This window comes from Aphelocoma coerulescens, chromosome 2 (assembly GCF_041296385.1).
Source record: "Aphelocoma coerulescens isolate FSJ_1873_10779 chromosome 2, UR_Acoe_1.0, whole genome shotgun sequence".
Taxonomy (NCBI): Eukaryota; Metazoa; Chordata; class Aves; order Passeriformes; family Corvidae; genus Aphelocoma; species Aphelocoma coerulescens.
In genome coordinates, this window is record NC_091015.1 from 49,230,009 (window position 1) to 49,254,398 (window position 24,390).

A 24,390-nucleotide genomic window follows, 5' to 3' on the forward strand; every position below is an offset into this window, starting at 1 on the left:
GCCAGGGGCCTGTACTTACTATGGTGAAAGTCCTGTTCCTAAAGAAGCTACATACTGTAGCATAGCATTCACCTGGTGTGTTGTCCTAGCAATCCTGGAGTTGTGCTTAGCTGAGGCTGGATTGCTGTCTGAAAGTTGCAGTTCTTTTGATTTTGTACGTCACCATTCCTGTTGTGCTTTGCTTGCTGATTCAGGGCAGTGAGCTTTATCCAAATCATTGGAATTAAAATTCTCATACTGTGTTTTTGTTCTTAAAGTGTATGCACGCAGTAAGAATTGCCTCTTCTATTATTCTCAATGGTACTCACCAGCTCAAGTCTCTGAAGGGTTATTTGGATTATATTTGAGCCAATTATTTTTATTTAGAAAATTATACTTATTGATCTAGTGTAATATTAAGTTACCAGGTTTGGTGTTTTCTCTTCCTCTAGCCTACATTTGCTGAGCTAGAACTGGGAACATATGCAGCACATTCCTTTTTATTCCTTTTTATTCCTTTTTATTTGGTGGGCCTCAGAGTCTAAATTGGGACTTCTGAACTGCTCTTGAACACTGGAAAACCATATGTGGCATTGCGTTGTTCGAACAACATTCAAAACCAGAGGGTTTGTGTGAGCATGGAATGTACACCATTGTTCAACCTATGCATGTGTACGAGAAGGCAGGGAATGGGAGAGAAGAGCTACAGCTTTTCTAAAATACAAAAGAACAGGAGAAAAGTCTTTCCAGATGGACTATATAGGAAAAAAATCTCCAGAGCTGGTGTCTCCTATGACATGCCTTGCTTACAGCTCCTGGAAGGAATGGGACACTTACAGCCCATACCTGGGTCTGGAACTGGCCCTCCTGTTAGCAGTTCTCTGTGATTCAAGAAAGCACAGTGAGAAAAGCTCTCTTCGAGGCGAGTGACACATTCCCTGCAGGTGGGGTAACTCCTGTGGCTGGGGAGGAGTTATTCCAGGGTGTAGGTAATGCACACTGTGGTTTCAAGAAGAAGCTAAAAGCTTGGTGTGTGAAGGATAAGGGTTACTTTAAAGAAGGGTTGGACAGTAGATTTTGGACAGCAGATTTTTGAGCTTCGGGATATTTGTGCTTCTGTTATAATAACATTAAAAAATTTTCTAAGTTTTGTTTGTTTGCTTTTGTTATTTATACCTGTTCAAAAACTCTCAATGAAATCAAGCTGCCATGGGGTAAGGAGCAAAGTCCTTAATTATTAATAATAACTTCGGTTTAGGAAATAAAAGTGAGGAGAAAACTGGCCAACTTTTAGAGAACAGATGGAAAGACCAGTGAGGTCATACTATTGAGTTTGGTGCTTTTCAGCACAGTCCTGAAAGAGGTGGAGAATGAGGCAAAAAAAGCCTCCTGATGATACCAGATCAGACAGGATAGTTGAGGCATGGATGTAGTTGAGGCCATGGGACTGCAGAACAGCCTCACCATAGAGAGTGACCAAAGGACGACCTGGCAGTTGAATAGTGCAGACGAGGATAAACAATTCTAATTTGAAATACACAGTGATGGAATCTAAATTACCATTTGGAAAGAAACCTTGGTTTATAATAATTGTATAAAAATGTCTGCTGAATGTGCAGTAGGAATGAGAAAAAGAAAAAAAAAATAGAACTGAATACTGGGACTGATTGGTAAAGAAATTGTGAACAAAAAGAAAGGTCTTTATGCTACCACATAAATGCATGGCACACTTGGATATTGCGTCCTTGCTCCCTCATTTTAGAAAGGATGCAGAAGAAGGGGAGATGATACAGGAAATATTGATAAAAATGTGGAGTGGCTCCCATACGGAAAACAACACTTGGGCATCTATCTGAGCAGGAAGAAACAAAGGTTTGTGAACTCTCAAGTGGCATGGAGAAAGCAAATAGAAAATATCCATTCACTCTCCCATGCCATGGGAGCCAAGCAGCCTCAAGAGAATGGTTAGGTGACAGTTTTAAAGCTAGCAAAAAGGACTTCCTGTAGCTGTGAAATCGCCCTGGGATATTGTAGATGCCAAGAGTTCCCATGCCAACAGGGGTGTTTGGACATACCCCTTAAAGAAAACTCTCCCAAAAGCTATTGTACACAAAAATGCAGTTCTGGTTCAGGGAATCACCTCACCAGAAATTGCTGAGAGCTGGGGAGGCCCAGAGGTTGGGAGAGTGGGGCTGGGGAAGGTGCTGAGGCTATTAGCACTTGCCTGAGGAGGAAGAAGTAAAAGTCGTGAGTGTGATAGGATGCTCGACTTCCTCAGTCTCTGAGCCGATGCCATCTGTCTCTTCCCATGTAATTACACCCACCCCGTGTCAGGGTATTGTTTAAATGCATGACAAACAAACTCCTGCCCTTAAAAATCAATTTGAGTTTTTGTGAAAGGATTCCAGTGAGTGTTCTTGCAGAAGAGAAAGGCAGAAGGATTTTAAAAAAGATAACTCTGAGATGGACAAAACTAGGTTCTGAGTGAAGTCCTAATTTTCAAAGGTATTTTAATAATTTTGAAGGGTCTTTTTGTCTTAATAGCTGTATACATAGTACATTAGTGTGTCACCCACATGTGAATAACAGTGATGTTGATGTCTGGCAATAATCTCCAAATTGTGAACGTCTTTCTATCCAGGCACTTGCTGTAGCTTTTCAGAGAGACTGAAATGCAGCTGACCTGAATAAATCCTGTGTACTGAAACACCTGATTTTCTTTTCTTTGAGGGTATTGTAATGTGTGCAGTGTATGTGCTAAATACGTTGCTTTCTAGTTGGCTCTCCATGTAATGTTGGATTGCAACAGACTGCTCTCTGTCACACCTGATGACTAAACCTGTCTCACCCACGCCATGGGAAAGTACTGGTGCATTGAGCCTTCTTAGAATCAAGCTTTAGGTTGTCCTCAGATTTCAAATCTCCTGTGCACTTTTTTTAATATGGCCTCTAACTCAAGAGATACAAGCACAAATGGATTCCAGGCAACAATTAATCAGATAAGTATTTATTTATTTAACTCAACCTATAGTATTATGCTGGCAATAGTTTTTTTTTTTTTTTTATTTGGAGTTAGACTTTAATTGAGCAAAAGACTGTCTTTTAAACACCCTTCTCTCTTTTTCAGGTATCTGCACTGAAGCATTCTGGATTTCATTGGCCACGGTAAGAAACTCCCATTTAATTACAGAAAAAAGAATCAGTTAAGAGCTGGCTGCTTTGTTTACCTCCTGATATGTTCAAAGTGGAAATACAGCTGAGGAAACTAGATGCATTTTATTGATGTTGTGCAATTTAAAATAGGATGGAGACACAACTAAAGCAAACATACATTTCGACTGTGTGGTACAGCATTTACTACCATGATACCAAGAAGTGGGTCAGAACTGGCTGTAAGGTGGGGATGAGGGTTCTTCAAAAATTGCAGAATGTCTACGTGATGGAGGGAAATTTTTTTAAACAATCAAAAATAAACTCCTTTTAAATGGCCCTAGGTGAGCATACAGTTGCATTTGTGATGCTGTAAATGTTGTCTGGGGAGATCCATGGTTACCAGAGTATGGGCAGGAAGCAAAGCAAAGCCAGGTGATTGGGGAGGATGCACTGTGCTGTGAGGGGAAAAACTTGTAATATAAATCTGGCTGAAATAGGAAGTACTTCAACCTAATTGAGGTGAAGGCTTTAGTCTTGCTGGCATAGCTGTGTCAGGGTGGGATTTATTATAGTTTTGTCATCATTGCTATGCTAGTAAAAGCCCTAGAATGTATGAAGTTAGACCTGGGGGAAAAAAGAAAAGGATTTTTTCTTGGATAATTCAATTTGCTGATGGAAATGTTGTTAAACTATACCTGCAAACGGCCTTTTTGTAAGTGTAAATTGTCTATGCTTTTATAACTATACCAATACCCGGTTACAAGGGTCTAAAAGGACTTGTTGAAAAGAAATCATCTGTATGAAGCTAAAGACAACAAATAATCCTTAGTATAAATTGACTAATTCATACAACTGGACATGCTATATAAAAGGGAAATCCAGTGATACCCCAGGTTTTTTGGGATTGTTTTTTGGTTGGGTTTGGGGTTTTTTAGCCATTCCTCTCGACATGCGGTCATTTTTCTCCTAAACTTCAAGCTAAGGAAAATTCAAGACAGCATCATGCAGATGTTTTTACCTCCTTGGGCATTTATTACCTCTGAGGAACTAGGCAGTATTGGTGGGGCTCGAGCCAGAGTCCCAGAAAGCCTCGCTTGTGGACCGTGAGAAGCACGGCTTTCTTGGGCAGCGCTGAGGGAGTCTCTCTTTGAAGACTCCCTCCCACATATGTATACTGGGCTTGAAGCCAAGCCTCTCTTCTGTAAAGAAACCTTGCTAAAATTTCTCATTTCATGCCCCTTTATGGAGATAGAGGGAGTGTGAGGGGGAGAGAGAAGGAGGTACGTGCCAAGAGTATTGAGAGAGCAGAGCAGAGTAGACTCTTCATTTTGTGTGTTTGGGGACAGCAGGGCAGCAAGGAAGGAGAAGGTTTTATATTAATTAGTACCATATTTGCCATCTCTTCCTCCTACCTCGAAAGTGATAAATTGTACTCCTTCTCCTCTCTAAACCACATTTTTTTTAGACAACAGTTTTTGTTTGAGCCCTTTGAACTAGCAGAGACACTTGAAATAAATGCACTTGTAAATGTGCCTCCTGCCAGCCTCTGTCTAGTCTGCATATGGACACTTAAAAGAGTTGAAGAATATGTCTTGCGTATCTTAGAAAAATGCTAAGTTCACAGTGGTGGCACCTGAAATGGCTTTATTCTTGCCTCCCTCTTAGAGCACAGTGGAATCGCTAGTGTATTATTTGATAAACAATCACCAATTAGTTGTTCCAATCCTCACTAATTCAGCAACTGCTCTCCAGGGCCTCCAGGCAGCTTGTATGCCAGTTCATGTGCTCGCCCCAGGTAGCTCTGAACTGAAGGAGTTTCCTTAATTGCTTTTGCTGTTATGTCTGTTTTAAAGGTTTTACTGCTCCTGTTGATGAGCTGGCTGGTGTATTACAAATGCGTGTTTGCTGTCTTACCTTTCCCCAGCGTGCTGTTAACAACCCAAGTGACATAAACCATAATGCTGCCTGGTGGGTAGAAACACCCACTTTGTGCACCAAATGGAGGGTGGTCTTGCTGATTGGAGGCTGACAGGTGTGATTCTGCTTCACTTCTTCCATCTTTTATAGGTTTGGGTATTTCTGGTTGTCTCCATGGACAGCCCTGCTGCCACTGCTGTACACCTAGATCACAGATAAATCAGAGATCAGTTACCTGCTGATCACAGAATGGTGCAGGACCGGAAGATGAATTAGTTACCCTTGATGTTAAAGATTCTCCCAAATTCTAATGAGCAACAAGCTGTGGATGGGAGAAGTGTCTCTCTGCTAACACTTGTTCCTTATTCTTTTGTCTTACAGGTGCCTATTACTGATAACAAAATCTGCTGCTGAAGCAACTTCTAGAGGTGGTGGAAGACCTACGGTTGTGGATCCTTTGCACATATAATTGTTATTGTGTGTGTCTGTTTGACCATGGTAGGATATTTAATGGATCATAGAAACAAGTTTTGTATCTCCAGTTTCAGTGTCCCTCTAACCATAGAGCCTTCCTTTCAAACATATTTTCCCTTGTTTGAGCCTTTAAAAAAAGAAGAAAAAACCCTAAACCTTGAAAAATTGTAACTCTCTATGAAAACTATACACTGTTGTCATCTTCTGGGGAAAAGGGGAACTTTACTGTGTCCATTGTTGTTGTAAGTGAAATGTGGTGTACAGCATGCTAAGTAACTGCTCAGTCAAATGTCAGTGTGAATTCAGAAATCCTCAGTAGAGGAAAGAAATAAATATTTTTATTTTCTCTAAAAGCTTCCCTGTAAAATTCTTCTAAAGATTTTCTTCATGAGACAACACAAAAGAAGCATTTGGGTGCCCTTTCACTTCTCAGCCTGATGGCAGGCTTGTTGGGACTTTTGGCCCAGTGCTCTGAAGCTATTGTAAGCCTCCACAGAGATGAAGCCCACGTTGTTACCCAGGGATATGCCTCATCTGTGATGAGCAGGAGACTTGAGTATTAGATGTTTCTGTTTTAAGTGACACTTACCCCTTTATCAGTACCTTGAAAGAAACTTCAAGCAACTGATGTGAAACTCTGCTCACAGTATCTGGGCAGAAAGTTGGGCAAAGCTGTTCAGCTAAAGTTGTTCAGCTAAAGACTTGTTGCCTCTCCTCTCCTTTCCTTTCCTCTCCTCTCCTCTCCTCTCCTCTCCTTTCCTCTCCTCTCCTCTCCTCTCCTCTCCTCTCCTCTCCTCTCCTCTCCTCTCCTCTCCTCTCCTCTCCTCTCCTCTCCTCTCCTCTCCTCTCCTCTCCTCTCCTCTCCTCTCCTCTCCTCTCCTCTCCTCTCCTCTCCTCTCCTCTCCTCTCCTCTCCTCTCCTCTCCTCTCCTCTCCTCTCCTCTCCTCTCCTCTCCTCTCCTCTCCTCTCCTCTCCTCTCCTCTCCTCTCCTCTCCTCTCCTCTCCTCTCCTCTCCTCTCCTCTCCTCTCCTCTCCTCTCCTCTCCTCTCCTCTCCTCTCCTCTCCTCTCCTCTCCTCTCCTCTCCTCTCCTCTCCTCTCCTCTCCTCTCCTCTCCTCTCCTCTCCTCTCCTCTCCTCTCCTCTCCTCTCCTCTCCTCTCCCTTTTGAAGTAATTTTTTCACATTACACAGTCTGTACTTCAGCGTTTTCAGTCTGATTTGTACATTTTTTTTAAGTCTTAATTTTTAAACATACTTGCTTTTCTTTCCATTCTCCAAATGGGTTCTTTGGCCTCTACTTACATAATCCTCCAGACTTGTGTTAAAGATTGTAAAGAAAAGCTGATACCACAGCATAGTATTTGCAGTATGGTGCATCTGTAACCAGACTAAATAGCAGGCATTATTCACAAGGAGGTGAGGTTATATTTGCTGCTGCTAAGCTCTTAGCTGTTCAGTTTTAACACTGGATGCCTGGGTTTCTTTTTCTGGAGTGCCTGTTTACTCTTGTATATTTTTATAGAGTGAAAGGGTGGTGGGGAGAATGAGGGTGTTATGTGCAGTAAAGTTATAAATAACATTGGCTCTCAGGTTATTTGCATTATATCTACTTGCCTGAATGCATAAAGTTAAACAAAAAAGTCTTAAAAAAGACCAAAAAAAGGGCAGAACAATGTCATGGGTAAGAGGTCTAAAGGCAATGCTACAGAATGTATTTATTGGGGAGTATTCCCTACCTAGCTAATAAGCCAGACAGAAAATTGCTTACTGCTCCCACAGCCTCAAACAGATCAAACAGAATATTAAAGCCTCAAAGATGCTGATGTAAGGAAGAAGGAGGGTTACTCAGCACCCACCACACTAAACTGACAGGCAAATGGGGAGCATGCTGGGAACAGAGCTACAGTCCCAACCCAGCGACAGTGATCCTAGGCTGGATGTCATGATGAAATGCAGCTGTCGTGGAGCAGGGGAAGCACACACGTAGGGTTTTTTGTTGTCTTTTTGCTCTGTGTGCTGTAGACTTGGGGGCAAATAGACAAGAAGTGCCCACTTTGGGGCTGCGTTTCAGTCACTGTGGTGGCATTTGGTTCAATAATGAGACATTGATAATGTTGCAGACTCCTGAACAAGTGAGGTGTGAGACAGGGATCCAAGGGAGAGTGGGTGCAGTTTCTTCACTGACCTGTGTGGATGCTTACACGGAACAAAGATGCCAAGGTTTAGTCTTGCAGTGCTGAAACTGGAAAGGAGGCAGACTCTTAATTTCAGGCAAGGCAGGACTGAACCCTGAGGAAGCAATGCTGTCATTCTGAGGGCTGTCTGAAATTTCAGAATATGTCTATGCCTGTGAGTTTTTCAGTGCTGGAATTTAATTTCTAAAGTGTAATAACACCAGTGCATCCTTGTAATTTTATTGCATTTTTTATTACGGATATCATTTACAATAATACTGCTGTCATATTGGCCTCTGCTATGGTTTCAGCAGTCTCTGTCTCTCCATCTAAGATGATGAAAGTGAAGCTGGACCACATCATACACGCAATGTTTTCTTTCTTCCTTTGTTTCCTTTTCCCAGAATGCTGGTTGAGTCAGTGGAAGTCTTCTGGCTTATTCTTTCCTAGTGTTCATCCTCAAAGGTACACAGCATCCAGTTGACCTTTTCTTGGAGCAGAAGGATTAAAAAAACATCCTTGATAGAGCTGCTTCCTTGATGCAGCAGAGATTATGGAAGACATTGTGTCCTACTAATTTTTCCTGTCCTTCCTGGTTTGCTTATTTGTGCCCCATATCAAAATCTTGAATTCCTGCATGGCAGATGAGCCTTTAAGCTGAGAATTCAAAATCTGGAGGGTTTTGAGGCAAGAAGAACCCTTGACAGGCTTCTGGAATAGCAGGGCATGTTCTGGTTTCCAGAAGTCATACAGAAACACCCATGAATCTGCATGGGTGCCTGGCAATTTTGCAAAGGAGAGTGGTGCAATATTGAAGATAGCAAAGCACTATGAGCAGAAATGGTGTGGCTGAGGGCTGGGATTCAAGCACAAACTGCTGAGTGCTCCATCAGCAAACCTCTTCTAGACCAATTGGTCCCATATGCCAGAGGACTTTGATTTGTGGCTGGGTTTCCCAGTGATTTGAGGCTTGTGTCTCCTATAAATTCTACTGGAAACAGAGCTTCGGCTGTGAATCAGTTACAGGCATAGTTAGTTAATTCAGTGATATATTTAAGTAACACTTTACATCTGGACTTGGCAACCAACTTGAAATACTCATTTAAAAACAATAGTAAAGTAGCAGAGAGGCATGATGTAGTTCAGCTTTTTTTTTTTTTTTAAGTGACCGACAATGTTTCAGTGATCTTCTAGCATGAAGGATGTATCAGAAAAGTAATGAGTAATTGGAAACAAAATGCTGTGAGTGACAAACTCTGGACAAAAACACTGCAAAAACTCCAATGTCATGGAGTAACAGACAAAATAGTGTTATGAATAAAAGCTGGAGAGGAAAAGCAGAGGGTTAGGCTAATCTGCAGGGGTAGAAAGAGACCAAAGTTGGGATTTGGACATCTGCAAATTAACAAAGATTTCTGTTGTTAACCTATTTATTGAGAGAGATCTGGAGCCACCACGTTGCAAAATCTCTGTGGAAATACTTACATAGTCTGTTCAGGAGAAGCAAGAACTATTAATTCTAAAGTTTTCCACCAAGTGGGCAGAACAGTGCCGGATAAAGATCAGTGGTGAATAAAGAAAGACTGAGTGTGAACAGTCAGTCCTGACAGATCCAGAAGAGATGGGCATGAGAGATCAGTGGGGATCCTTGCTCAAATTACAACAGTCAAAACCCAACTGTGATATTGGGTTGCAGATCATTCAAGGCTCTTAAGAAGTTGAGTAACTGAGAGGATATTGTACAGCCTTTTTCATAAAGCTGTGCCTGTGGTCTCAGCTAGAACACAGTGCACAATTTTGGCCTCCTGAGTTCAAAAAGGATGCGACTGAAATAGGGGGATTGGAAAAAGATTGAGCAAGAACATTCAAGAGCCTGAGAAAGCTCGTGCCAGAAGAAGGACCAAAAATTTAGCCCTAGGAGATAGAGGAGAAATGATACAAGTGTGGAGGATACTGCTTACGTTGGAGGTGAGAGGTCAGGAACTTAGTCTCTTCTCATCCCATAGCGTAGGCCCACAGGGATTCGGGATGAAACCCTGCAGTGGTTCAAAAAGATAGTAATTATGACCAATTTGGGAGGTGATAATAACAGTTCAGTCTTAATGTCATGAACTCAACTTTAAGATTTTTGTCACCTAAAGGATAGGTGACAGCTGTAGTCCTACAGAAGCCTAAGTCCCAACAAATGCGCCTTTTCAGAGGGTTTGTTACTTAGTTTCTTCATGCTCCAGTTTTCAAACTGTTATTTGAATTTTTTGTGATTAATTCCTCTTCTGAAATCCTGTTTACATTCTATAAGGGAAGTTAATAATACAGTGTACTGTGCTCATTTAAAAATTAAAAAAAAGCTTTGATAGAGATGTCTAGTGCTTGTGCTGATATAGTGTAATTCAGCTACTGTGCAACTTTAAAATCTCTTCTATAACATATAGTATCTCATTAGTCTAGTTTGCATGCTTTGGAAAAAACCAGTGGCCTAAAGCCACTTACTCAGGTGTACATGAAACAAATGTGTGTGTATGGGTGTGTGCAGGCACAAATGAATTTATAGTGAAGTGTGATGGGGATTGCTGAATAGGATGCAAAAACGAATAACATGATGTGATTTTTTTTCTAGTGGCTTTCATGACTTCCTTTTTTCAGGGTTGTACACAGATGGGTCTTTCACAGTAGGTCCTAGTTCACTTCACAGTGTCAGAAAGTTGACTTTTGCTTTGAGAGATTGTTCCTTGAAGCAGAGGCATCATTTTTAACTTCCTTTCACTTTCCCAAATACTCTTTCCCAGATGCATTTCCCAAATGCTGCTCGGGGTCCACACATTCCTTGTGCCATAGCTGTGTATGAGTTAAATTTTCCTGAAGGCATGATGCAGCTTTAAAGTAACGTGTCTCTTGATGATAAAATTACTGGTGAGCATAGAATTCATGGCCTAAGATATTTTTTGCACTTCTTGGAGCACAGAAATTAATCTAAACAGCCATCTGCCTGTTGTATTGATTTGAAGCATATGGAGACATTGAACAGCTGATCTCCAAAACGATGTTATACAAAGCCATCCCTTTGTTTGGCTTGCCCTGAACAACTCTCAAGGAATTAGGTATTTTTTAAAAATAAGATGAACAAATTTTCTGGAGCCTGAGTCTTCCCTCTGACAGCAAGATTTTTCTTTTTTTTTTTTTTTTCTTAAAGAAACATGAATAAATTGGTTAGAATTTTTAATGTAAATATTGTTAAGGACTCTATCAGGCTTATAAAGACAGAAGTTATTTTATTTTAGAATGGTATATTTTTCCAGATAGAGATCAAGTAATAAATTACTAATTCTTCCCCTTTCTCCATTTTATTACAGCTTTCATTTCTAGGTGGCTGGAATGATTAATGGGATGTGCTGGGCTAATGCCTTGTGTTTGGGTACACAAATGATAGAAGCAGCTTCCTGCAAAGCTTTTAGTGTTGGTGAAGATTGGAAGATATTTTGAAGGCAGTAGATTGGCCATGGCACTTCCCCTTCCCTCAGTTTAGCCATAAATCAATTGTGAATGATTCTCCCACAGTAATTTTTCATACAGTTTGAACCTGGGTAATGAACATCCCTGTCCTGGAGTGAAATTGTGATTTTTCTAGATCTTGTTGAAGACATGATCAAGATTTATGAAGGGTAGCAATATAAACCCATTACATTTGCCTCTCTTTCATTTGCTTCTCCCCTCCCTTCCTCCCTTCCTCCCTTCCTCCCTTCCTCCCTTCCTCCCTCCCTCCCTCCCTCCCTCCCTCCCTCCCTCCCTCCCTCCCTCCCTTCCTCCCTTCCTCCCTTCCTCCCTTCCTCCCTTCCTCCCTTCCTCCCTTCCTCCCTTCCTCCCTTCCTTCCTTCCTTCCTTCCTTCCTTCCTTCCTTCCTTCCTTCCTTCCTTCCTTCCTTCCTTCCTTCCTTCCTTCCTTCCTTCCTTCCTTCCTTCCTTCCTTCCTTCCTTCCTTCCTTCCTTCCTTCCTCCCTCCCTCCCTCCCTCCCTCCCTTCCTCCCTCCCTCCCTCCCTTCCTCCCTCCCTCCCTCCCTCCCTCCCTTCCTCCCTTCCTCCCTTCCTCCCTCCCTTCCTCCCTTCCTCCCTTCCTCCCTCCCTCCCTTCCTTCCTCCCTCCCTTCCTTCCTCCCTCCCTTCCTTCCTCTCTTCTTCCCCTCCTCCCTTCCTTCCTCCCTTCCTTCCTCCCTCTCTTCTTCCCCTCCTCCCTTCCTTCCTCCCTCCCTTCCTCTCTTCTTCCCCTCCTCCCTTCCTTCCTTCCCTGCATCTGCCAACCCAAGGAGCTTTAAAATGTCCATTAGAGCACAGCTGTTGCATAGCAGTGGCTCTTACTGCATGAACAGTCATTTATCTGTGATAGATAGAGGAAACAGTAATAACCTAGATGGATATAAGATTGTTCAGATCAAGTAACAGGAGGATGTGAGCAACTTCCTCAGTTCTGAACTCTTTTTTCCCTCTGAATCTACTACATTCTCTTTTAATGTTGCTTGATATAAAAGTACAGTTCTGCTTAAAAAGGAACCTTGCAGAAATTATGCTGTCTCTTCCTCATTTTCTGTTTCAAATGCTCAAAAAAGTTTGAAAGCAAAAAGATGCTTTTTTGTTTGTTTATTTTCCTGGCAGTCCCCAAATCTGCTCTGAACTCTGAAGCTCAAGGTATAGTAATTTCTTTCTTCTCTCCTCCTCCCTCTCCATCTTTGCCATTTACTGATTTGAATGTACCAGCACTGACCAGCCTCACTAATGCCTTGCTAATGGTGCCCTTTGCACCAGCATGGCAAACCTACGTGATAATCCCATTGGAATACTGCATTTATGTACTGTGGAATAATCTGCAATATTATGTTTCTGTGTTGCTTGGTTGGTAGCTGTAATGTTAAGTTGCAGTTTATTAATCGTGGACTAGAGGTCCTTTCCTTGAGAAGGACCAGCTAGGTCTCTCAGAGGCATTTGGCAAGTCGTATGTCAATAAGCACTTTTGTTTTTCAGCCAAGGATAAATACACACACATGCAAACTCATTTGGCTGCAATCTGCCTGATATTCAGTTGCAGGTTGTATCTGGCCCTTGGTCCAGGAATTCCTTGTTCCTGTATTAGACAGTGTCTAATAGTAGTTGAAAGAGAGAATTTTTAGAAATCATTTTGCAAGTGACTCTGGAGAGACAATGAATGTAAATCCTTGCAGACTCACAAAGACTGCAGTCAGAATACTGAGTGAAACTCAAAGTGCTACATAGCGGTTCCTCCCTCATCACAGGCTTCAAAGATTTAGTATTCAAAAGAATGTGGGAAATTGGGTCATTTCTGTACAGTTTAGAAGAGATCTGAGGTTACCAACTTTCTTGCTTTAGTTGTGTAGAAACTCTGAGTCTGGATTAGCAGGAATCCTGAACAGGATTTTCCTCTGCATTTAACATGAAAATCTAATAAATGTCATTTAACTCAGTGAGTGAAATTGTGTCACCATTGAAATGGATGTCAAAATTTCCACTGGCTTTTGTGGGAATAGGATATCACCCTATAAGCATAAAACCAAAGTAAAATCTCTAGGTTTTTGATGCAGTTATTTCTGTCAGGACACACTTGTAAGACTTTTTGAATGTTGTTTTAAGAAAAGCAATTTGGCTTACTTACTCAGACGTAATTTTTCTGCCTTTTAGAAATGGCTAAAAGTTACTTTTCATGAAGAGCGTAATTTAGAGTGACACCTTAAAAGATCTGAAGGTAACAAGGAGGTGGTGTTAATTGCCATGAAAGAAAAGCATATTCACTATCCTTCCTTCAAGAAGTTTGGATTTCTGTAACTTGTCCCCCCTGCCCTTGTTTTTGGTGAGAGTTTATGTGACAATTTTATAGTCCCTGAATAGTTTTCGGAATTTATGGGGTAGTATTTTATAACTGCATTCTGTAAGCAGTGGTGTCTTTTGGAATGGGCATGAAATGTTATAGTAGAGATTTCAAAATGACAGGGTCTTGGCATAGGTTTCTGCAGGGAGGGAAGATGACTTTGGACTGCTTTAGAGTATGTCTCATGTCAGGGATGGCCCCAGAAATGCCTGGCTTTGTAGGCTGATGGGTCTGTTTCATCAGGTGGGAATTAGTAAATGTAAGAAGTGCCAGAAACAGGCTCAGTGTGAAAGTCCAGGTGGTATCTCCAGCACAACGAAGTAGCAGATGTCTCAGTGAGCTTATGGAGATACAATTTTGTTATACTTTCTTAGATTTGGGACCTTCCTAAGCCAAAAAGTCCAATAATAGAGGGGGGCTGAGGAGGGGAAGCAACATCTGGTTTCTTTTTCTCTGTGACAAGGCTCTGAAAGAAGGCTTCCTTTATCTATTTTTTCACAACACCTGTGATTGCCCTGCTAGAAAACTAGAACAACCTGACACTATTTTTACACAGAGCACGAAAGTAGTTAATATGTAAGTTGTATGCAAGAAGATCTGACTGGGAGGAAGCTGAAGGAAAAGCAGGAAGTTAAAGAGGGTGTAAGATAAAAGGCATACATGGCTTTTTTACTGTATTTTATTCTTAATTGCTTTTTCAGATACTTCTCCCTTTCAGCATCTCAACATGCTAGCTAAATCTATTTTACCCTGTGTGCATGCCCACTAAGTTTGATGTACATTTCTTTTCTATATACACCTGTTTCTCCAAACAACCCCAGGCCAGCATTTTGTGTTAGTGTAGAATTTGCCCAAGAAAATAAAGTAAGCTTTGGCAAAGAAAAAATAGGAATTTAATGGTATAATAGCAGTGTAAGTTTAAAGGCATAAATTGATGGTTCACATAAAGATTATAAGACATTTTGGTTGCAGGCTGTTAGCCATGCTACCACTACATTAGAGAAGCCTAGCTTGCAGTTGTCAGCATTCCAGAGTTTCACCCACTAAGTCAGTAATTTGTTCTCATGTCTGGAAGATTTAGCATGCCACTGTAGTTTCTTGCATACTCATTTTATTTTGTTAAAAAAAATGTATCTCCAATGGGTTCTGATAATAGAATCCCCAAATACATGAGACTCTATTTCTTCTGTTGAATGCCAAAATCAATTATAGTTTTGTTTGTATGTTCAGATGGTTTAAAGGCAAAAATTGCATGCAGATTTGAAAGCCCAATGAAAAATCAAAGTGAAAAATATCATAAATTGAAAAAGACAGGCACCTTGTCTTCTGTGCGTGTCTGAAACTGAACATAAAAGAAAGTATTGCTGATTGTCATATGGAAAGATGGACCCTGCTATATTATCTCATAAAATATATTTTTCCAGTTTCCAGGAGGAACAGACTAAGACTTTTGAACACCTCAGACAGAGTTCTTAGAGGTTGGCTTGAAGTTACTGAACATGTGGTGTTTCGGGTAAACAGAGAGCCACTAAAAAGATATTTGAAATCTTTTAGAATATATACGCCAATCAAATTCCCACTGGGATCTGACAGTGTTGCATGGAGTTAGATCATGTAACCACTGCTAAACCAGATCTAAAAAAGGAAGCAACTAGCCAGAGCTAATTCTCTGGGTTCCTTCTACAGTCAAGGAGTTAAGGAGGTAAATTCATTGCACTTAATTTAGAAGCTTGGGTTGGAATTAAATGAATCTTCAGCTGCCTGAAGATTCTGATTATGATGGCAATTAGCTGGCTAGCCTAGGATATATTCTCGAACTCTGAAATAAAGTGAGTTAGGTGAGATGAATCCTCTCCCAAAGATATTACTTTCCTGCAGTATGGTCTGGGTGGAATTGTAGTCAAGGCAGCATTTGTGATGATTGACAATTGTGACCCAGTGTGAACTGCGAAGAAAAATCTATAGGAAAAGTGGGAAAAATACAAGAGAGGGAATAGATTCTGATGGTTTTCCAGGGAGCCGTGCTGGAGAAGTTTGTGTGTTGGAACTGCCAGACAGCAATTAAGCCCAGCAGCACGGGCTGTTTGTTGTCAAGACTGGAGCATATGAGTTGAGTACTCCCTGTTCTAGAGGGAGTTCATGGGCCGGCTGTTTTGCTTTTGTTGAAAAAAAAGTCCCAAGATGAAGAAAATACCCAGAGTTTGTGCTTTCCTTTCTCCTTTGTGATCGTTTCTAAGGGTTTGGAAGAGCTGGGATTCCACTCAAAGTGGTTTAAGGGTGGGCTGATCTGTGCTATAAGGCTGCATTGGCAGCAGTGGCTGACATTAGTCTTGTTAAAGAAGTGTTCTCACCAGCTACAGTGGCAGAAGATTTAGGCCTGTATTGAAGTAGACAGAAATTAAGACAGCAGTAATGGATGTTCTGTTTTCCGGAGTGTTCAGGAAGACATGATTTGGGGAGGAGAAGGAAACCCAAAATATTATCAATATTTAGCATATCTTGTCCTTTTCCCCCTTCAAAACCAGCTGTTTCTCGTAGTGACCTGCATGTAGGAGTTCTTCAGATAGAGGGATGAATGCTTGTGGGTTTTAAAACCTTCTGTTATCATCAGGCTTACAGAAAACAAATTCTCATTTAAGACAATTCCTATACTCTGCATCCATACAGGCACAATGGCAATGTATCAAATTAGATTATTTTTCTATGCCCCTCTCTTTCAAGTCTTCAGAATCTGATGCATATCAGCACTTTGAAGAGGATTTTTGAGAGAGGAAGAACCTGAGGAAAAAAATAGTTGATGTGCCTCAGATTATGAAGTGTCTAAAAAGTATTTCCATTATGTACATAATGTAAAATATTTTTCCTTTTCATTTATCACCTTCCGTAAAAAAAACAATAATCCAATCAGGACTAATAGGGGTTTTTTTATGTCACTGGTTTGGCAAGCTAAAACACTGCCTAATTCCTTGTTTCTTTCTGGGATGACTGAGAAAATGGCACAAAGCCAAGCTCAGAAGCAACCGATCTCGGCAAGTGTGTTAGACCCTCTCAATTGGACTTTGGACTAGAATACAGCAGAGATTACTTTTGTGTTGCTGATGGATGATTTCTTAGTAATAGCTCATAGACAGATTTATTTCTGGCCTGTCTAGAATATTTGACATTGCGAATAACGCATTGCAGCTGATATGGCTTGAAGATCTTGTGAAGATGTAAGCAAATCATATGGATTGTATCCAGCTGCAGTGACTGAACTGTAATGCATAACTACAACTCTTCTGGTATTCTTCTTTGTACAAAGCCTGCAAAACACTATCCTCACTCCTGTCTTGGTATGAACACTAAGAGAAAATCAACTGTCCCCTAGCATGTATAAGCATTTGTCCTTTGCATTCAACTCAGAAAATATAAAACTTCTGACTATTCCTGTAACTAAGTTGAAAACAAACAAACAAACAAACTTCACTGAAAAGCTTCGGGCTAAAACCAGACTCTGGCAAAATAAAAGGAGAGAGGAAAAGCTAACATTTTGAAGACTAGATAATCATCAGTTGCCCATGAAACTATTCCAAATGCCAGGTACCCTTCAAATAGGGTCTTCCCTTTTTTCCCTTAGATTATGGATGATCAAGTAGTGATGACTTCCAAAATGTTCCCTCCCTCCTCTTAGCAGATGGTCCGTGGACCAATAATATTTTGATAGTGTTCCAACATATCTTAGCTCAGGTTATATTCTGTTTTCGAATTGAAAATCTGGTCTCCAGAATGTCAAACTACCTTTTTAAGTTCTCTGAGTAAAGGTTGGTCATCACTATTATGGTCTGCTCACCTTCTTGGTTTCTCTTAAGTATGGGATTAGGTGGTAAATCAAGCTAAGGGGAGGAATCTTTCGTTCTTTTCATTCTTTCATTTCGTAAGGGGAGGAATCTTTCATTCTTTTTGTTACTAAAACCTACCATGGCATTAAGCATTCACCGATGGGGAGAAATGAATTTGGAGACAAAATATTCAGATGTCTGACTCCTTGTTTCATAATTGTCTCTTAGAGATCGGGCTTATTATAAATTGTTTTGAAACTGATTTAAATAATCCACCTATCCTTAACAATAATTTGCCTAGGAAGAGGCCAAACTTGTCCTTAGCCAGGGAATAGTGGAAGAGAGACTCATGAAACTGCAAATGTGGGCTGATATGCAGATTTATAGTACAGGTGATAGACATTATTTGGGCCAGTGTATTTCCCAGACTCTGGGTTCTGGATAACTCTTTGTTATCCCATGTGGGCTGTAAGGCTTATTGTCCTGTGCTCATCCTCCTCTTTCCAGACTAGGTGCTTAGCTGCATGTGATTTATTGTCTTCAGAGAAAATATCTAGATAGGTCATAACAATGTTTATAACAGTATCTGGATAGGGTAAAATGCCCCAAACATCAAAAAAATTCCTGTTGGCTTCATCAGAACTAAGGTTGCACATGAAATTGCAATTTTATCCAATGGATCACTGTTTCTCCATTGCTTCCTAACATTTCAGAAAATTATATACTCCAAGGAACTTTTTTTTACCTGTTGCCTAAATGCATTTTTCACAGTAAAGATCAGAAGATCATGTAAAGGTGTGGTTGTAGTTTACAATGACAATTTAACAGCGCTATCATTCATATTATATTTCCTTGCCATACCCTTATGGCATGGAGCGATGCTATCAAAGCGTAACAGATTCAACTAAGCAAACATTTTGAATACATTTGGGTAATTTTAAAAGCTAACTGCGTGGTTATACTGTGAATCCTAAGTGAGTCTGAGCCTGAAACCCTTGCCTGAGATTAATGAAAGGGGCTTGCCTTCCTCCCTCCCCTCTGCCCAGTTTTGGCCCCTGCAGTTTAGTGTTTGGTCTGGTATAAAAAGACAAATGTTGAAGAGCATGAAAAACCAATAAACTAGGTTATATTAATTCTAAACTGTAATGGAGTGAAAGCAAACAAGGGATGGTTCAAAATTGTGTTGATTTTGTGAATGAGTTTAACTGGAAGGTAGCTTAATTTTTTACCCTTCTGGCATGATTCACTGTAAAAAAAGAAGGTATTTACTAGGGGACTAAAATGAGATGTCCCTCACGTAGCAGTGTAGCAGCTATATTTTTTTTCACTCTTGCATGATCTTTGCCCTACATTGTTCCTCTTGTTGAAACATAGATTTCCCAGGAGCAATGTGCGAAGTTTCCCTCCTCTTGCACAAAACCTAAGCCTTTTTTCAATAATCTTGAGGTTTTATCCAGTGATATATAAGGAATGATTTCTATTACCACCAAATCCTCGAAGAGAACCATTGTGAAAAACTTCAAAGCCCAGGGTGAGCTTTTCAAAGGTATATGCTTTTATAGGGAGTTGGATTCATATCATCTCATGATGCGTCTTTGAAACTGTCCCCCATATGATTAAGACCATGTGTGAGACTGTGTGCCTAATTTGTGAGTAGTCATAATGATGGTACAGTAATAGGCATGCAACTGAGCCTGCGTTTTGTTCATAACTCCAAGTGCCTTTAGCTGAATTTTCAAAGAGGCTGAATTCTCACATCTCCTACTACTTCAGTGGAGCTGTAGGTGCTCTGGGACTGAAAATCAAGCTACTGACATACTGAAAAATTAAAGCTGAGGTATGAATGAGTCAATCAAATATCTACTGTTCATTCGTAAGTCAGACTTACAAACTGAGTCTTTCTGAATTTAATGGAGGCTGCTGCCTTCGTCTTTCAGGAGACTTCCAGTTCAAGAATTTCCTCTTTTTGTGACCTCACCACCCAAACTTTAGCCTTACATAAGTGTTATTTTCTATTCACAGGCCACTGCCCCATTTTATTTATTGGTTTGGGTATCTGGTAACTACAGAGCTTGGTTGATGTGCTATTTTTTTATCTTCATACTGTATGTCTGCATGCAACACTTTTGATTTAGGGTTTTTTTTTTGGATACTCTGTTGACTGAGCCATGATCAATCGCATCCTCAAGACTGATACTCACTTTTAATACATAGAAACAAAAATGAATAAAACTTTGTATCATATATTGTGAATATTCATACATGTTCACAGTTACGCATATGAATAACTCCATTAACTTATTTGCCATATGGGCATGTATGGTTAAACAGGTATTTTCATGCTTGCAGGGAAAGGCATTTTCTTTGTTTTTTTTTTTTCTCCAGTTGCAACCTTTATAAATCATGTTATACTTCAAAAACATCATGATGTTGGCTGAAAAAAAATGGGGCTTTAAAAAAAATGTGCATTCTTTTTACTTGCCTTCTGGTTTTTGATCTTTTATCTTCAGCTTGGAGATGTTTTCAAAATTCCTGTTTTCAACAATGAAGGCTAAGAGCATCTGGGTTTTTGTTTTAAAGGAAAAATGAAATCCTTACATAAACATATCATTGAAAGAGCTGGGCTTTAAAAAAACCCACCAAATCAAAAGACACGAAATATAATTATGAACCAGAGTAGAGGAGCCTTAGAGAGTGCGACCTATAAACATAAAAGAATATCTTTTTGTCAGTTCAAAGCTTAGAGGCACTGAAGTAAAGACCCTTGAAAGCATGTGAGTTTTTGAGACAATGGAGTTCCAGGAATCTCTCTCTGCCTTGCAATGCTTAATTTAGGCCCACTATTGAACAAGTCTGAACTTCACTTGGCCAAGAACTTAATGTCTGGATTCTTGCAGGCACTTAAGGGTTATTGATTAGTAGGTGGAGGAATTTTGTGTTGCTTGGTTATATATGTTGGCATTTTTTACTGCAATAGCTGTAGCTGTTTGCAGCGCTGTCTGTAACCACCTCACTCGAGGATGAATTTTCCTGCCCTGCCATTGCCTTTGATTGTTGTAAAGCACCCATCGACTGTGAAGAAAACAGCAGTGCTTAAGCGTAGTCTATTCAAGTATATTCAAAATACGTTATTTTTAGCATTATTGTTAATATTAAATGTTCCACCAACCAGCTGGAATTATACAAATCCTAGCACATGCGTTCCTCACTAATCTGCACTCTTGGATGTACTCTTTACATTCATTTCATTTTATGAATGTCTTTCCAGCATACTTCTCTACAATAGGAGATTGAAAAGCCTGCAATTTTCTTCTCGCCTGATTCTCCCATTGGGTGTTGTTAGTATTCGAAAAAATAAATTGATGTCTTTTTTTTTTCAGTCCAGATTGAGGGAAAAATCAACCTGCCAGCACAGATGAGTGGGGAGAAAAGGGAAGGCTCACAAACTGCAAAATCTGAGTTCTTTAAGTGGTTCTTTCTTTGGTGACTCACTGTTTGCAGTGGAGACACAAATTAGGGTAGTCCTGGAAGGAGCTCTGAAAGTCTGAGAAATTTTTCAATAATTTGACTTCAAGCCAAAAGGCTTATAACCTCTCTCACCTTCACTGGTGTAATCACCAAAATATCATGTGTTTTGGGACAATTTCTAGATGGGAAGGAAAGGAAGAAGTGATGGGTCTGCAGTGTTGGTCTGTTTTATATGTGCCGTATTTGTGGATCAGGAGGACATGGCCATGGCCTTTGCCATCCTCATCATCCCAGCCTCATTGCTGTAGAGATAATGCACAGCCTCTGTTACACATTTCTCCTTCCTGCCTGGGGCACTTGGCCTGTTTTAGGAAGCTTGTGTGTGTGTGTCCTGGTCCTCATGTGCCTTTGCATCCCTGTTGATCTTTGGCCTTCAGTGACTTCTGGCGTCGTCATAAGCACAGCTGTGGGAAAGGTTTCCGTGGGGCCCTGGTCCACCTGCTGCTGGAACAGTTATCAGTTCCCAGCACTCTAGCAGACTTCCTGGGGAGCTGAAGGATTTGTCCCAGAGGTGAGCAGCCTTGTTCCCTGGTTTGAATTCCCATGGTTAAATGGCATTCTAAATCTCTGTTCTATCTTCACCTTGTAAGTTGTCTGTTTTAAAGCTTTCTTAGAAAATTCATTCAATTTAAAAAACTTATTTACACCGCTAGTTCACCTTGTCTTCCTATAAAGGTCTTTTCAAACCTGGTAACTTCAATAATTTGTTGTGTCTCTGCGTTTTTGCTGAACTTGTGATTTCCAAATTGAATTGGTACAAGGTTTATTTGCTGCTGCTGTTTTAGTTTTCCGCAATGGAAGATAAACACACAGCAAGATAGGATTTTTCAAGTGTTCTTCTGACTAAAATAATAAACCAGCTCCAATTGCTCCTAATCAAAAGCTGGTGATGCACTTCATATTAGCCCTTCTGGGGCTAACATTAGCCCACCCTGTGTGCTTGCAGACTGCCTAGCACCTCTGGGTCCTACACATGAATTCTGATGGATACTGGGATTTTTCATTGCAAGATTCTCAGCTTGCCTGAGGTCATGTCTTTTGTTAAGCAAGAAGGGACATTCAGAGTTGTCACTGTGCACAAGAGGTTTCTCACTTCTCTAAAAAGAACCAAACTTGCAGTTTTGGTGGCTTAGACACACAGTCTTCCGTATTCACCTAGAGCTCCAAGGAGTGATAGGGGTTTATTTCTTAATTGCTTCAGTCAGTTGTGCTTCCCAACTACTAGTTTACGCTACTTGTTTCGATCCATTTAGGACCTGACCCCGATCTGTGATTGCTAACACTGTTTTCTTAAACAAATGGAATCTTCATTGAGCTACTGTTCAAAGAAGGCAAAAAGGAAGGGAAGATCACTCTGTTAACTAGTTTGAAAACTTCCCTAAAACCAACCTTTATTTTGCTAGTTCAGTATTTATCAGTCTTCTGTAAATTATGTATGGGCAGCTCAGTCTTACCTAATTCAAATGAGATTGTTTAATTGAGACTTACTGGTGAGTTGACAAGAGCACATCTGAATGCTGATTTTAAGTATTCTGGCACTGGAACAATTTCCTCTGGTGCAATGGTTAACCATAACTGTTAACCCCATAGGCTAATAATATAATACCATGATTGCTTTACAACCACAGCTAATTTTTTTTTACTCATTTCTTCTACCCAGGAGTTTGCATTGTAAAACAATCTGTCCTCTTAATTTGATATGGTTCCTGGTTTCCTAATGTTTTGATAAAGTTGCAAAATGTTGTTCAGAATTATGTGTGTCCACATGACCTCTGTTTCATACTGAATAGCTCTTGATTTAAGTGATGTTGCTCTGAATAGCTTTCAGACTTTCCTAGACCCAGAGTTTAACTAATTGTGCCATAATTAAGAGTATCATATGAGCATAATTAGGTGTATCAAACTCCAAATGAGTCGTGTGAAAAAAAAAGGTGTATCAGATGATTTCTGAACTGTAGGAACTTAAGCATTTCAAACATAGTAAAGTGAATGAAAGAATGGCAGTTGAGTTTAGACAGATTTCTAAAACACTTCTGTCTCCCTTAGGTCAATCTTCTGCTTTGGAGCCTTCATCATGGGAAATAAGTAATTTTTTGCCTGTATTCATTTAATGGCTGGTACCATGGAGTCCATGTCATTGATTAGAGCTTCTGTGTGGTATCGCTGTGCAAATGATAAATACCTCACACAAGGCATGGGCAAGATGTATTTGGAATAGTGTAAAACTGGCAACAGTACCTCTTTGCTGGCACTGATGTAATACTATACATTGTTTTTCACAAAGACACCTTCTGATAGCTGTATTAAATAATATTTTAATAGACAACTCAAAAATCTGCAAGATTAATACTTTAGCATTTACTGATCAGGGCTTTGACTTCTCACTCAACTGGTACCGGTTTTCTGTTTTTTCTGGGTGCATTCCAGTGGTAGTGATTTCCTCTGCGGGGTTTATATCGTCCTTGTCGTAAGGCAAATGCTGAGTGGCCAAAAGCATACACTTTTCAAAACAGGAGTACAGCTTGTCCAGCATAAGGCAAGATTCAGCAAGATTCCTGCCTGGTGTAATCCTTCTATATGGAGAAAATTTCTCCATGCGGGAAAAGCTTTTTTTGTAAGAATCTCCTACAGAGTATAAATTTTTTTTATTGAGCAGGTGAAATAGGGGCATAGCTCTTTTAGGAAACTTTCCAATTCAAGGACCTGAGTTGCCACAGGTTAATCATATATGATAAAAGAAGATTTCCTATTGTCTTATTCCATCTGTAATATGTAAGCAGTCTTAAAAAGAAGCAACAGCACACGAGACTCTTTAGAAGTCAAGACAGATTCAGCAAATCTGACAGTAGGACTAGAGAGATGAAATATGTTTCTAAAATATATTTTACTGATGGCGAGAGATTTTCAGACAGTGGGGAGAGGTGGCTAAGGGTAAAATGATGAAAAGAAAAAGAGAGGAGGAAAGAAGGAGATTGAGGAGGCATCCTCTTTGAAACATCTCTCATTTCACTTTGCATAGTGTGCACACATCCCTTTTCCTCATCCTCTTTGCAGTGTCTGAAGCAGAGGAGACTTCCTAAAAAAGAAAGCAATGCCTTCACCCTTAAACACAGGCTGCAGCCTATAGGATCTAAGGGGCCGAGTGACCTCTGCACCCCTCTGGCCTGCACACCTTCCCCCGAAGAGCTGGTCCATGCTCCCAGCCCAGGTCTTGTGCTGGCAGGGAGCTGGAGGGCACTGGGCAACTCAGGGCTCCAGGCCTCTCCACTGTATGCAACTTTTCTAAGGACTTGCTCTTTTCTCACACCATTTTTGTTGCTGCTGTTGTACATAGCACAGGTATCAAAGGCTTTAGATGCCTTTAAAATGCAATTCAAATACTCTAAAAGAAAGTCTGGTACAGTCATGAATTAGAATTTAAATCCATTTCCATAGACAAGACTCTGGGTAATTACCAATTTGGTTTCAATACGAAGCAAAA

General features: G+C 40.4%; 1 protein-coding gene and 1 long non-coding RNA gene across 8 annotated transcripts in view; both read left to right on the forward strand.

The window, feature by feature from the left end:
- The window catches only part of LOC138106559 (uncharacterized), a 29,023-nt gene extending 23,190 nt beyond the window's left edge, over positions 1-5,833 (forward strand). For both annotated transcript variants that reach the window (XR_011149028.1, XR_011149027.1), the window contains 2 exons: positions 3,107-3,144; positions 5,431-5,833. This is a non-coding gene — a long non-coding RNA (uncharacterized lncRNA). The remainder of the gene's footprint in view (positions 1-3,106; positions 3,145-5,430) is intronic.
- RBMS3 (RNA binding motif single stranded interacting protein 3) overlaps positions 1-24,390 on the forward strand; it is a 711,765-nt gene that overhangs the window by 38,747 nt on the left and 648,628 nt on the right. The gene's annotated exons all lie outside the window — the stretch shown is intronic.